The sequence below is a fragment of the Kogia breviceps genome, chromosome 7 (assembly GCF_026419965.1).
Source record: "Kogia breviceps isolate mKogBre1 chromosome 7, mKogBre1 haplotype 1, whole genome shotgun sequence".
NCBI lineage: Eukaryota > Metazoa > Chordata > Mammalia > Artiodactyla > Physeteridae > Kogia > Kogia breviceps.
Genome location: NC_081316.1, coordinates 101593775 through 101609130, shown reverse-complemented (window position 1 = coordinate 101609130; position 15356 = coordinate 101593775). Strand labels below are relative to the sequence as shown.

General features: G+C 41.9%; 1 protein-coding gene across 4 annotated transcripts in view; it reads right to left on the bottom strand.

Moving 5' to 3' along the window:
* The window catches only part of PTS (6-pyruvoyltetrahydropterin synthase), a 300260-nt gene that overhangs the window by 156641 nt on the left and 128263 nt on the right, over positions 1 to 15356 (bottom strand). The window contains exon 7 of one of the 4 annotated variants that reach the window (XR_010841577.1): positions 13242 to 13263. The exons of the other annotated variants lie outside the window; for them this stretch is intronic. The gene's annotated coding sequence lies outside the window, so the exon portion shown is untranslated. Of the gene's footprint in view, positions 1 to 13241; positions 13264 to 15356 lie in introns of those variants that run through there. 4 annotated transcript variants of the gene reach the window in all.

The following is a 15356-nucleotide window of genomic DNA, read 5'->3' as shown; positions in this document are numbered from 1 at the left end:
TAATTGGTAATTGACACTCAAATTCTCCCTGAAAAGCTGTTGTCTGTAGTCCATCTCATAATAAATGACATCTTAAAATTGAAGAATTGTGGTATTAACAAGAAAAACTGAGTATCTTGATGCTAGGTATGCCAGGCCCCGTTCTACTGCTTTATCATTTCATCCTAGAAGTAGTCCAGTGAGGGAAGTGTTATTGTTCCCATTTTTATGAATAGAAGCAGAGGTCAGGAGATTGTAGCTTGCTAGTGATGGGTTGGCACCGTGAAGCCCATGTTCTGTGCAGCCCATTACGCTACCTATCCTTACAGCCGTGACCAGGAAGAAGGGTTGAAGAGCAGCTTCTAGTGTTATCTTTAGGTGTCAGAACCTTCTACCATCCCAGCAGTCAGAATCTAAAGTAAGACTTAGAAGCAGAGCAGAGAAGCAGAGCAGACCCCTCACTCTCCCAGGGGTCTTCCCAATGCGGCCATGGACCATCTGGCCAACCAGCCTGATGAGCATCTCCTCTGCAAGGTCTCTGCAAGACGGAAGAAAGTGTTCAAGCTGGCCCTGATCTCCTGGTAGCTCTAGCTCAGTTAGGAAGAGAGGTGCCCAGAGAAAGATAAATGACAATAGGCAGTACTGTCACTGACACAAAAATAGGACAATGTGTGTGCATAAGTCTCCCAAGGAGAGAGAACTTTCCAGGACTGTGCTTTTCTTCGTATTCCAATTGCCTTTGGGGACAGAGTTTCTGAGTGTAAGGAACTGTGCTGGCTCTTTGGCTTCCTCGCAATCCTCACAATGACCACACAATGTAATATAGGCCTTGTCATCCCCATTTTATAGATGCCCTAGATCACACAGATGGTGAAGAGTCAAGCTGGACTTGAACCTCCGTCTGCCTGACCTTCAGAATCCACACTCCTTCGACCACACCCTGTCTTCCGCGTGAGTGTACACACAGGCTCACACACACACACACACACACACACACACACACACACACACACACCCCTTATCTGCTGTCTACAGGGGCAATTATTTTTTGGAAAAAGCAACATAGAACACATTGCCAGATGTGTTCAGAGAAGCCAAATCTTCCGTAATGCTCCCTAGGTATTTTAAAAGAAAATGGATTTTTGTAGGGTTTTCTTTTGTTTTGTTTTGTTATTGGTTAAAAAGTAAAGCAAACAAGTTCTTTACCTGGCAAGCAGCTTCGTGTGGAAACAGGGCTGCACTGAAAGAGTGACTTGCTCCTCAGTGCTGACCTCTGCCCCAGGGAACCTGCTCTGTTTGGCAGCAGGCTGCAGCACGTGGGGAACAGCAGGGTTTAAATGCTAATCCACCAGGGACACCCCATCTGGCCACCAAATGCCTCAGGCTCATGTCTTAATTCATGTAACAGACATGCATCCCACTTCTATAGGGTAGCAGGCACTAGAGATGATAAAACAGCTCGGCCGTCAAGATGCTCAGTCTGATGAAGGAGAGTGAACAAAGTTAATTAGTAGAATACAACGTAAGAAGTGCTATAACACAGTCTGTGGGAGCACCAGGGGGGAGAAGCTAATTCTGCAAGAGTGGAGGGGGCAAAAGAAGGTGTTAGGAAAACTATAACAAAATTAGAGATATAGAACCAGGGCTTTGAAGGTTAAGGAAGACTTTCTTCCACAAACGGATAAGGGAAGGAGACAATTCCTGACAGAGGGCACAGAAAGAGCAAAATCAAGAACTGATGATGCAGGTAGGTGGGCACTATAAAGTTGGAGCAAAGTTGCAGGGGAGGGGAGGTGGGTTGTGGGTCAGACATGGGGATCAGTCCTAGATTGACAAATTGTCATTTTTAAATTCCTGTTTGAGCACAGACTGATTTATTTCAGAACCTGGCTTAATTGATATTTTAATTATATGCTTACACCTGCAAAAATTTCAAATGAGGGCAGGTACCTGAAATGAGATAATGTATGCGAAATCACTTAGAGAACTGTGAAGTGTTATACAAACGACTGTTAATGTTGTTTTGCAGTGTTCTAAGATTCCTGAGGCAAAGTATCAATTCATGCCCATACATATTCACGGATCCCCTGTTACAGAGGAACAGGGCACAGCAGGGCTAGGAGCTGGGAGGGCTGGGGGAGGAAGGACACACAGTACTTCCCCAAACACCTGCCCACCTGACCTGACTGCTCACCAATCATCAACTGGTGAACGTCAGTACTTAGACCACAAAGGAGGCGCTCAGACCATACATGCTTCCAGGGCAGGCCCCTCACTAAACCACAACACTGGTTCACTGGTGTTGTGTGGCGGAAAGGTAGTTGACTTAATTTCCCACCCCAACTCTCCAACTGGGTGGCCTTGGTGAGCCACAATCCTCTGGAGCTCAGTGGAGGTCCTCATCTGGAACATTCAAAGATCATGGTGATATCTGCACAGTTTTCTCAACTCCCTGTGGTCCCTTCACAGAACTCACATGCAAAAATTCTCTCTTCACATCCACCTCATGTGGTTATACTGGCCACACCAGGGCAATATGACACAGAAACAGGAAGGAGGACAAGCCTCTTAGATAGCCTCATCCACCAGAGGGCAGACAGCAGAAGCAAGAAGAACTACAATCCTGCAGCCTGTGGAACAAAAACCACATTCACAGAAAGATAGACAAGATGAAAAGCCAGAGGGCTATGTACCACATGAAGGAACAAGATAAAACCCCAGAAAAACAACTAAATGAAATGGATAAAGGCAATCTTCCAGAAAGAGAATTCAGAATAATGATAGTGAAGATGATCCAGGACCTCGGGAAAAGAATGGAGGCAAAGATCGAGAAGATGCAACAAATGTTTAACAAAGATATAGAAGAATTAAAGAACAAACAGAAATGAACACTACCATAACTGAAGTGAAAAATACACTAGAAGGAATCAATAGCAGAATAACTGAGGCAGAAAACGGATAAGTGACAGAATGGTGGAATTCACTGCTGCTGAACAGAATAAAGAAAAAAGAATGAAAAGAAATGAAGACAGCCTAAGAGATCTCTGGGACAACATTAAACAAAACAACATTTGCATCATAGGGGTCCCAGAGAACAGAGAAAGGACCTGAGAAAATATTTGAAGACATTATAGTCAAAAACTTCCCTAACATGGGAAGGAAATAGCCACCCAAGACCAGGAAGCACAGAGAGTCCCATACAGGATAAACCTAAGGAGAAACACGCTGAGACACATAGTAATCAAATTGGCAAAACTTAAAGACAAAGAAAAATTATTGAAAGCAGCAAGGAAAAAATGACAAATACATACAAGGGAACTCCCATAAGGTTAACGGGTGATTTCTCAGCAGAAATTCTACAAGCCAGAAGGGAGTGGCATGATATACGTAAAGTGATGAAAAGGAAGAACCTACAACCAAGATTACTCTACCCGGCAAGGATCTCATTCAGATTCAATGGAGAAATCAAAAGCTTTACAGACAAGCAAAAGCTAAGAGAACTCAGCACCACCAAACCAGCTCTACAACAATTGGTAAAGGAACTTCTCTAAGTGGGAAACACAAGAGAAGAAAAGGACCTACAAAAACCCAAAATAATTAAGAAAATGGTCATAGGAACATACATATCGATAATTACCTTAAACATGAATGGATTAAATGCTCCAACCAAAAGACACAAGCTTGCTGAATGGATACAAAAACAAGACCCATATATATGCTGCCTATAAGAGACCCACTTCAGACCTAGGGACACATACAGACTGAAAGTGAGGGGATGGAAAAAGATATTCCATGCAAATGGAAATCAAAAGAAAGCTGGAGTAGCAATACTCATATCAGATAAAATAGACTTTAAAATAAAGAATGTTACAAGAGACAAGGAAGAACACTACATAATGATCAAGGGATCAACCCAAGAAGAAGATATAACAATTATAAATATATATGCACCCAGCATAGGAGCACCACAATACATAAGGCAACTGCTAACAACTATAAAAGAGGAAATCGACAGTAACACAATAATAGTGGGGGACTTTAACACCTGACTTACACCAATGGACAGATCATCCAAACAGAAAATTAATAAGAAAACACAAGCTTTAAATGACACAAGAGACCACATAGATTTAATTGATATTTATAGGACATTCCATCCAAAAACAGCAGATTAAACTTTCTTCTCAAGTGTGCACAGAACATTCTCCAGGATAGATCATATCTTGGGTTACAAATCAAGTCTCAGTAAATTTAAGAAAATTGAAATCATATCAAGCATCTTTTCTGACCACAACGCTATGAGATTAGAAATCACTTACAGGGAAAAAAACGTAAAAAACACAAACACATGGAGGCTAAACAATACGTTACTAAATAACCAAGACATCACTGAAGAAATCAAAGAGGAAATCAAAAAATACCTAGAAAAAAATGACAATGAAAAAATGATGATCCAAAACCTATGGGATGCAGCAAAAGCAGTTCTAAAAGGGAAGTTTAGAGCTATAGAAGCCTACCTCAAGAAACAAGAAAAATCTCAAATAAACAATTTAATGTTACACCTAAAAGAACTAGAGAAAGAAGAACAAACAAAACCCAAGGTTGGCAGAAGGAAAGAAATCATCAAGATCAGAGCAGAAATAAATGAAATAGAAACAAAGAAAACAATAGCAAACATCAATAACCTAAAAGCTGGTTCTTTGAGAAGATAAACAAAATTGATAAACCTTTAGCCAGACTCATCAAGAAAAAGGGGAGAGGACTCAAATCAATAAAATTAGAACTGAAAAAGGAGAAGTTCAACAGACACCTCAGAAATACAAAGCATCCTAAAAGATTACTACAAGCAACTCTATGCCAATAAAATGGACAACCTGGAAGAAATGGACAAATTATTAGAAAGGTATAACATTCCAAGACCGAACCAGGAAGAAATAGTAAATATGAACAGACCAATCACACGTAATGAAATTGAAACTGTGATAAAAAATCTTCCAACAAACAAATTCCAGGACCCGAAGTCTTCACAGGTGAATTCTATCAAACATTTAGAGAAGAGCTAACACACATCTTTCTCAAACTCTTCCAACAAACTGCAGAGGAAGGAAAACTCCTCTATGAGGCCACCATCACCCAGATACCAAAACCAGACAAAGATACTACAAAAAAAGAAAATTACAGACCAATATCACTGATGAATATAGATGCAAAAATCCTCAACAAAATACTAGCAAACAGAATCCAACAACACATTAAAAGGATCATACACCATTATCAAGTGGGATAGATCCCAGGGATGCAAGGATTCTTCAATATACACAAATCAATCAATGTGATACACCATATTAACAAATTGAAGAATAAAAACCATATGATCATCTCAATAGATGCAGAAAAACTTTGACAAAATTCAACACCCATTTATGATAAAAAAAACTCTCCAGAAAGTGGGCATAGAGGGAACCTACCTCAACATAATAAAGGCCATCTATGACAAACCCACAGCAAACATCATTCTCAATGGTGAAAAACTGAAAGCATTTCCTCTAAGATCAGGAACAAGACAAGCATGTCCGCTGTCACCACTATTATTCAACATAGTTTTGGAAGTCCTAGCCACTAGAATCAGAGTAGAAAAAGAAATTAAAGGAATCCAAATTGGTTAAAAAAAGAAGTAAAACTGTCACCGTTTGCAGATGACATGATACTATACATAGAGAATCTTAAAGATGCCACCAGAAAACTACTAGAGCTATTCAATGAAATTGGTAAAGTTTCAGGATACAAAATTAATGCACAGAAATCTCTTGCATTCCTATACACTAATGATGAAAAATCTGAAAGAGAAATTTAGGAAACACTCCCATTTACCATTGCAACACAAAGAATAAATACCTAGGAATAAACCTACCTAGGGAGACAAAAGACCTGCATGCAGAAAACTAGAAGACACTGATGAAAAATAATTAAAGATGATACCAACAGATGAGAGATATACCATGTTCTTGGACTGGAAGAATCAATATTGTGAAAATGACTATAATACCCAAAGCAGTCTAGAGATTTAATGAAATCCCTATCAAATTACCAATGGCACTTTTTACAAAACTAGAATGAAAAATCTTAAAATTTACATGGAGACACAAAAGACCCCGAATAGCCAAAGCAGTCTTGAGGAGAAAAGATGGAGCTGGAGGAACCACACTCCCTAACTTCAGACTATATTACAAAGCTACAGTAATCAAGACAATATGATACTGGCACAAAAACAGAAATATAGATCAATGGAACAAGATAGAAAGCCCAGAGATAAACCCACACACCTATGGTCAACTAATCTATGACAAAGGAGGCAAGGATATACAATAGATAAAAGACAGTCTCTTCAATAAGTGGTGCTGGGAAAACTGGACAGCTACATGTAAAAGAATGAAATTAGAACACTCCCTAACACCATACACAAAAATAAACTCAAAATGGATTAGAGACCTAAATGTAAGACTGGGCACTATAAAACTCTTAGAGGAAAACATAGGGAGAACACTCTGACATAAATCACAGCAAGATATTTTTTGATCCATCTCCTAGAGTAATGGAAATAAAAACAAAAATAAACAAATGGGACCTAATGAAACTTAAAAGCTTTTGCACAGCCAAGGAAACTATAAACAAGATGAAAAGACAACCCTCAGAATGGGAGAAAATATTTGCAAATGAATCAATGAACAAAGGATTAATCTCCAAAATATATAAACAGCTCATGCTGCTCAATATTAAAAAACAAACAACCCAATCCAAAAATGGGTAGGAGAGCTAAATAGACATTTCTCCAAAGAAGACATACAGATGGCCAAGAGGCCCATGAAAAGCTGCTCAACATCACTAATTGTTAGAGAAATGTAAATCAAAACTACAATGAGGTATCACCTCACACCAGTTAGAATGAGTATCATCAGAAAATCTACAAACAACAAATGCTGGAGAGGGTGTGGAGAAAAGGGAACCCTCTTGCACTGTTGGTGGAAATATAAATTGATACAGCCACTATGGCGAACAGTATGGAGGTTCCTTAAAAAACAAAAATAGTATTACCATATGACCCAGCAATCCCACTACTGGGCAGATACCCAGAGAAAACCATAATTCACAAAGACACATGCATCCCAATGTTCATTGCAGCACTATTTACAATAGCTAGGTCATGGAAGCAACCTAAATGCCCATCAACAGATGAATGGATAAAGAAGATGTGGTACATATATACAATGGAATATTCCTCAGCCATAAAAAGGAACAAAATTGGGTCATTTGTAGAGACGTGGATGCATCTAGAGACTGTCATACAGAGTGAAGTAAGTCAGAAAGAGAAAAACAAATGTCATATATTAACGTTTATATGTGGAACCTAGAAAATGGTACAGATGAACAGGTTTGCAGAGCAGTAACTGAGACACAGAAGTAGAGAAAAACTGTATAGATACCAAGGGGGGAAAGTAGCAGGGGGGTGGGGGGTGGGGGCGTGATGAATTGGGTGATTGGGATTGACATGTATACACTGATGTGTATTAAATGGATGGCTAATAAGAACCTGCAGTATAAAAAAATTAATTAAATAAAAAATTTAAAAATAAGATATATGCAAAAAAATGAAAGAAAAAACCCTCACACCACAAGTAGAGAGAAGACTGTGCACCACAACGAAAGATCCCATATGCCTCAACGAAGATCACATATGCTGCAACTAAGACCCGATGCAGCCAAAATTAATAAATAACTTTTTTAAAAAAGAGAGAGAAGAAACAGGAAGGAGAGTAAAGGAAAGTGGGGTGAGCACTCTAGGAGTCTGTGTTCCAATATGAACTCTGCCCACTGCTTTGGATGTGACATTGAACAGCACTTCACTGTCTTGGTTTCTGCCCCTGCCAAAAAAAAAGACTGTCAAGGAAACCCCAAACTCCAGCTTATCCAATAGTCAACCCAAATGCTATATCTGTTCATTCACTAAATACATATTGAGTATCTACAATTTGCTGGCAATGTGCAATGCACTAGGTTGCAAAGATTTTTTTAAATAATAATTTTTAATAAAATATTTTGTAAATAATAATAAGACATGGCCTCTCAGAATTCATTCAGAATTCTAGCCAAGCTAAAAATATGAATATTTCCACAATGTTAAAACTTAGTAGTATTCTCCTATATGATGTGCATTAATGTATGTAACCTATGTTTTATATTTCATTATTTCCTGATGTTTTTGTTCCATAAACAATGCAGTAATAACCAACTTTGTAAGTCTCTTCATTTCTATTTATCTTGAATATACTCCTAAAATGCAGCAAGATTACATTAAGTGGTATGAATGTTTTCTATGTTCTTGATTTTAAAAATTGAAATATGAATATTTCTTATTTAAAGTCAGTGATTTTCCTGATGTCTTTTGGAGTAGACAAACAATTACAAAACAGTGATACAAGTGCTATGATAGAGTCTAGATTTTAGAGCAAGGTCCTAGAACAGGGCTAGGCACATAGTTGGTACTGAATAAACACTTGTTGAACTAACAGAGGTCTTAAGAACAGGGCATTGTGAAAGCACCTAGGAGTGGTACCCAGCCCATGGGTTGGGTCAAGGAAAGCATCCTGAGGAAGCAACTCCAGATGCCTGTTATTGTATCACTTTGGAGGGAAACCCAGGCGGAAGGGCTGGCAGGAGAGCTACCCTCTAGGGGGTATGAGACAAGAGAGCAATGAATCCATTCCCACCCTGCTTCCAGTAGTAGCTGAGGTGCTGTTGTGTCAATACTGCATTTGCCAAGAGATGCCCAGGAGTCTGTAACATGTTTTCAGGCCTGAGAGCAGTTGGGGGCTGGGGAGGGGAATTGTTATGGGAGCAAAGAAGCCCTGACTCAAACTAAAATGTTTACAAACACAGCCACTTGGCCCACATCTACCTGCCGAGGGGGCCCTGTTACTGGCAGTCTGATTTTCACTGAGTCACTGGCAGTCTTGTTCAGCAGAAAGCACAGCAGAATCCAAGCCTAAATTACTTGTTATATCTCCTTCCCGTAACTTCCTGATAGAATCATCTTATCAATCAGGCATTTGTCTTCATGCCAGAAGAAGCAGCTCTCCCAAGACCAGCTCCATCAACTCATTCTAATCCATGCAGAATTCTAGTCAGGCTGAAAACAAGGATGATTTCATTTTTTAACTGGTGGGAGTACAAGCTTGCAGAGGCTTTGGGAACGTGGTTGGTAATGCGTGTGGAAACATGGCAGAGGGCAGAGCACCAGCTGTGACAGTAACTAGCTCTTGGGCCTGGGGTAAGTCACAGCACGTCTCTGAGCCTCAATTTCCTCCTCCAGTAGAGCACTGGGAGGGACAATGTGACCTCCACTGGAGGGGAGAGGCCATGGAATGCTCAAGAGCTGAGGGTCCAATCCTAAGCCAGCAGCATAGTAGATGTACTGGCTACTTCACCAGAAGTGCACCCTGCTGGATGCTTCTGCTGGGGGCATCTCCAAAGATCCCACAGTAGCAGGAGAATAGGTGGCACTCAAATTAGATAATTTGAGGAGAGTTTAATAAAGAGAGTGTATATGAAGGTGTGGGCAAGGTAGAGAGAGACCTTGGGAAACAGTGCAGTGCTGTGGAGCTAATAACAGCCTGGCATGCTTACCATCCTGAAGGGGTGAGGGCAAGAGTGGTTACCGGAGCCCAGATGCAGAGAGCAGCATATGGAGAGAACTTCCCAGCAGGAGCTGTGACCTTCAACAGAGGGATGCAACCACAAAATGCTACCTTACAGGGAGAGAATCAGGGAAATAAAGGTCCCAACCTCTCTCTCCTGCATCTCCAGTCTCCTTCCAGTGCTCCCCATTGGCCAAACTGAAGCAGAAGCCAAAAGTTGAAGAAGCCCTTTGATACAGTCTATGCTGGTCAGCCATCTAGGGCAAAAGCAGGTTGAAGGGGGTGAGAGATTAAATCTGGAGGGAGAAACAGAAGCTTTCTAGCACACTCCACAAAAGCAACCCACAAGAGAGAGTAGACTTAGAATATGTACCAAAACAATGAGGACAAAAACAGCAAGTTCATGATGGTCCCAGTCAAGCAAGATCGCTCCTGTCTCTGACTTCTCCCCTGTGCTCCTGCCAACCCCAGGGGGCTCTGAAACTACAGAGGGTCAGCAGAGTTGAGGGCAGGGAAAGGAGGCACAAAGCAAGGAGAGCGAGTACTAGTTGTACCCCTTTCCCACTGCAGGCTTTTAGCCTGATGCAGACCTGAGTGGAGAATGTATTAGAGTAGGCTAGGCTGCAGTAACAAACAAACCCAAACATTTAGTGACTCAACACAATAGAGGTTTATTTTTTGCTCATAAAACTATACAGGAAAGTTCCAGGTTGGGGTAGAGAGGAAGGCAGGAAGCTTTGCTGCACACAGTTATTCAGGGATCCTGGCAGACGATCCTTAACACACAGCTTCCAAAAGCACCCTGGGGTCACTTCCATCTCAGTCAACCAGAAAGAGGAAATAGTATGGAGGAGCACATATGGGAAGTTTTTAAGGGACAGGATTATAAGTGAAACATATCCCTTCTACTCATATTCCATTGGCTAGAATTCAGCCACATGATCACTCCTAACTGCAAAGGAGACTGGGAAATGCAGTCCAATTCACCAGCCAGATGATCAGAAACCTTATTATTGAATATAATGGAAAATGGGAAGAAAAGGATTTTGGCAGACCGTTGGCAGTCTCTATTACAGAGAAACTTTCAATTAAATCCTGAATTTTGCTATTACACAGAATAGACATTTAAGTTACTAAAAAGGTCTGTTTTGTGATTAAAAGTTACAAGAGAATTTTATTATTTGATGTGGTAGAAAGCATCATGAGTCATCTGCCCTAGATATTATCAAAGGAACAAAAAAGTACTAGCCCGAGAGCAAGTTTGAACAGGCCTGAACACCAGTTTGAACAAGTTTGCAAATTGTTTACATATATTTTAGGGATTATCACTTGCTCAGTGTACTGATTACTTTGTTATCTTTATGTGATCAGAATGAGTAATTTTCTTCTCTTTCAATTATATGAGAAATATTTTCTAAATTTCTTATAATGTGTTACTTTTAAGTGGAAAAAATATAAAATATACTTCTTTTAAAGCCAGTGAAGTTACCCAATCTTCCTATTCTGTTTACAGTCCGTTCTTTACCAACTACTAGCACCTTCTGCTTCAAAAACTATATTCACCAGAATACTTAGTTGATGACTTAGTCAGTTTGGGCTGCTATAACAAATTACCATAGGCTGGGCGACTTAAACAATAAGTGTCTATTTCTCATAGTCTGGAGGCTGGGAGTCTGAGATCAAAGTGCCCCCATGGTCAGGTTCTGGTGAGAGCCCTCTTCTAGGCTGCAGACTGCCAACTTCTCACTGTGTCCTCACATGGCAAAAAAAGGGCAAGAGAGTTCTCTGGGGTCCCTTTTATAAGGACACTAAACCCATTCATGAGGGCTCTACCCTCATGACCTAACCACCCCCCAAAGGACCATCTCCTAATACCATCACATTGGGGGTTAGAATTTCAAAATATGTATTTGCAGGGGACAAAAACATTCAGTCCATAACCATGACCAAGACCTTGTTATGTACAAGGAAGTTGGTCAGAGCAGCCAGGGAAGGGAGCTGAGGGCAGCAGAACAGAGAAAACAGACTAAATCCAGGGCCTGTCAAGGTGTAACCATCACAGGAAGGCTCTAGCCAGAAACAAAAACATTTCTGCGGCACATTATAGGAGAGCTCTGGGTCAAGATCCAGGTAAAACTGGTAAAGAGTTTGCCAGCAATTATAGGGCTCATAGATGTCCTCCTGAGACCAAGCTCAGGGTACAGCACTTTAGACTGTGCATGGTTTCATCCTGCTTAGGTCCTAAGTATATCTCCCCGCCATTTATTACATTCTCTTCCAAACCCACTTCCACTATTACTATCATCTGCATTTGATGTCCAACCTATAAATGGTGGATCCAGGATTTGACTCCAAGCTCTCGCCCCAAGCTTGTAATCATTCCACCATGAAAACATTACTCCCATTGCTTACTGACAAGAGAAAACATGGAAAGTGCTTACCCTGGCTGTATTTGTTTGCTAGGGCTGCCGTTAAAAGATACAATACACAGGGCGGCTTACACAACAGAAATCTACTTTCTCATGGCTCTGGAAGCTAGAAGTCTGAGATTAAGGTATCCGCAGGGTTGGTTCCTTCTGAGGGCTGTGAGCAAAAGATCTGTGTAGGCTTCTCTGCTTGGCTTGTAGGTGGCTATCTTCTCCCTATGTCTTCACGTTGTCTTCCCTCTGTGTGTATCCAAATCTCCTCTTCTTATAAGTGCACCAGTCATATTGGATTAGGGCCCACCCTAAAGGGTTCATTTTTACCTTAATTACCTATGTAAAGACATTGTCTCCAAATGTGGTCACAATTTGAAGTACTGGGGGCTAGGACTTCGACTTATGAATTTGGGGAGGGGACACACAGTTCAGCCCATAACATTAGTTAAATGGTTGTAGCTATTACAGTAAGTCTCCTACATACAAACTTCCAAGTTGTAAACATCCAAAGATTTGAACGTGCGTTCCATCAACATCAGGCATGAGTGAAACTGCAGCTTGCCCTCCATCTCCAATTGCTAACAATCCTTCAGCTCTGCCATCTCCCACCCCCCTCCATCCCCCAGTCAGTAACTCTTCTTGCCTGTTCACTCCATGCCAGCCCCTGGATGCCAGCTGTTGTGCTGTACTACTGTACTTTTCATGGTACTGTACTGTAAGATTTAAAATGTTCTCTTTATTTTGTGGTTTTTTAAATGTATTATTTGTGTAAAAAGTATTATAAACCTATTACAGTACAGTACTATATAGCCAGTTGCGTTAGTTGGGTACCTAGGCTAACTTTGTTGGACTTACAAACAAACTGGACTTACGAACGCGCTCTCGGAATGGAACTCGTTTGTATGTAGGGGACGTACTGTACTGTGATCCTGGAATTCAAGGACCTCCCAGTCTCAACCCCCAACTCACCTTTCCATCACCTTTATGTCTCCCACCCCCATATCAATCAAACTCTTGCAGTCATAGTAATCAAAACACCTTGAACTTTCCCTCCTCTATGCTTGTCCTGTACCATAATCTACCTGTGACAACACACCCACCAAATTCTCCACTTAGTGTAAGGCTCAGCTCAAGTCCCACTAGCCCGTGGCCATTCTTGCTACTCCAACCATCTGAAAGAAAGAAAGAAAATTAACTCTTATAAAACACAGTATGTTTTCACCAGCACCGTATCATTCTACTCTCGCATATTCCTGTACCCCCTCACAGGTTCGGAAATTGAAGCTCAGAGGGGTTAAGTCCCGTGTTCAAGGTCACTCAGCAAGCGAAGGCAGGAATGTGATTCTGTCCAATTCCAAACCCAGTTGTCTCCCGGTCCTGAACTCCTATAGCAATTCTGGCTGGAAGCATTCATCTGGTAGTTAAACCTGCAATGCCCTGATGCCAGCTCTTCATTATCACCTGAGCATTTACTTTGAGCTTTCATTAAGTATTATCAATTTTCTATTCACATGTCTTTTCTCTCCAACTATATTTTCAGCATCCTAAGAAACAAGAATGGATTTTTCACTTTTACAGAGCCCTTCATAGCTGCTGGCAAGGTTCAATCGAGATGACTGATGTTGCTTTAGGGCCAGGTTGGGGGCGGGTATTCTCTGAATAACCAAAAAGACACACCCACTCCTCCAGGGAAGTACACACATTCCCCAGAGAGTTGGGCTCCAGCCAGCAGGACAGATGGACATCTTTCTCTTCCTCCAAATACAGTGGCTTAATGATCTAGTTAATGCCAGAGATGGATGTTGAGCCATCCCCCTTCCGCCCCAGCTCCTTGCAGACCTCATGCGTGGGGAGGGCACCCCCAGAGCTCAGCTGCTAGCAAGAGGGCTGGACACGCACACTGACACATATCTGCTCTTTCTGCTTTCCCCTGTCCTTTCCTGTCCCCAGTCTCCTCTCTCTCCTCTTTCTAGGACCTCAGGGTTGCCTGAAGCTAACCTCTATTATTTAGTGGTTACTGTAGGCCGGCCATTGTTCTAAGCACTTTATAGCTATAACCACTACATTGAATGAACAGGACTAGGGAAACAGTGTCATAAAGGTATTTTTACTTGGAGACCCATGGTTCATTTTTACCTCCTCAGTGGAAGTGGCCCTTCTTGGATGAAAACTTAAATAGTCTACATAGTTCTTCTGGTCACTCATAGGTAATAAAGATGTCTAGAGTCACTTTCAAACGCCAACTGTCTCAATTCAGCAGTCAACACTGGTCCGCTCCCAGGCAATAACCAAAACTGGACTTGGAGTGAGAATGTTCTCCTCTGCAGCTGGGCTCTGCTGCATGCATGTGGGCTCTGCAACATGTATGACTATTGGGGAGCAAGCAAGAGGGTGTGGGGAGGTGTGGGTGGGGCCTATGGTGGCCATGGAGGTGACTGCTTAATTCTCCTTCAGGGGAACCTGCTGTGGGGAGCAGAGCTGACTGACACTCCAGCCCACCCTGGGGACCCACTACCACATCTGCACCAAGGCTGTACTTCCCAGGGCTGCTCCCAGCTGAAGGCCAAGCACGGCCAGAACCAGGTCATTTCCGCCAGCGAGGGGACTCTTCTGATGGCAACTTTTGCTAGGGGACTAGCAGGGGACAAGTGGGAGGGTAGCTAGCCCCACCCAGACTTGCTCAGCATTGCACTATGGTCTGGGATTCTTCCTACCCAATTCTTCCTTTTCTCTTCTAATCATGGCCAAAAGCCTCTCCCTCTGCATAATCTTGCTTTCTTCCCCTTTATTCTTCATAGGTATTCCAACAATCTCCGCTTCTCAGGAACCTGAACTGATGCTTCCCTGTTGCCTGGCAGTTTCTATTACTCCCCAGCCCACGGGACCAGTGGAAATCTGGGAAGCAGGTGTAGTCAGGTTCTCCTGTCTCTCCCACGTCCTCCATCTTCCTTGGCTGATCCTTTGCCCCCCGGCCCTATCCTCAGCTCCAGTGGAAGCAGGGGAGGGAGTAAGTAAGGAGGCAGGAAGGTAATTACTTGACTGGCCCTAACATAAGATGGCCTTTCACTCTCTGGACTTGGCAGGGCTTAAAAGCTGACAGTTTTTCTCCAGTGACACTTTCATGGATTCTACAATGTGGGCAGAGTGTCTTCTTCTGCTAGCCTTCCCTGTCCTGCCCTTCAACCTCAGTGTTTACTTCCGGAGAAGCAGAACCAATAACATGTGGATGGATAGATAGAGAGATAGATAGCCACAGGTGTGAGCC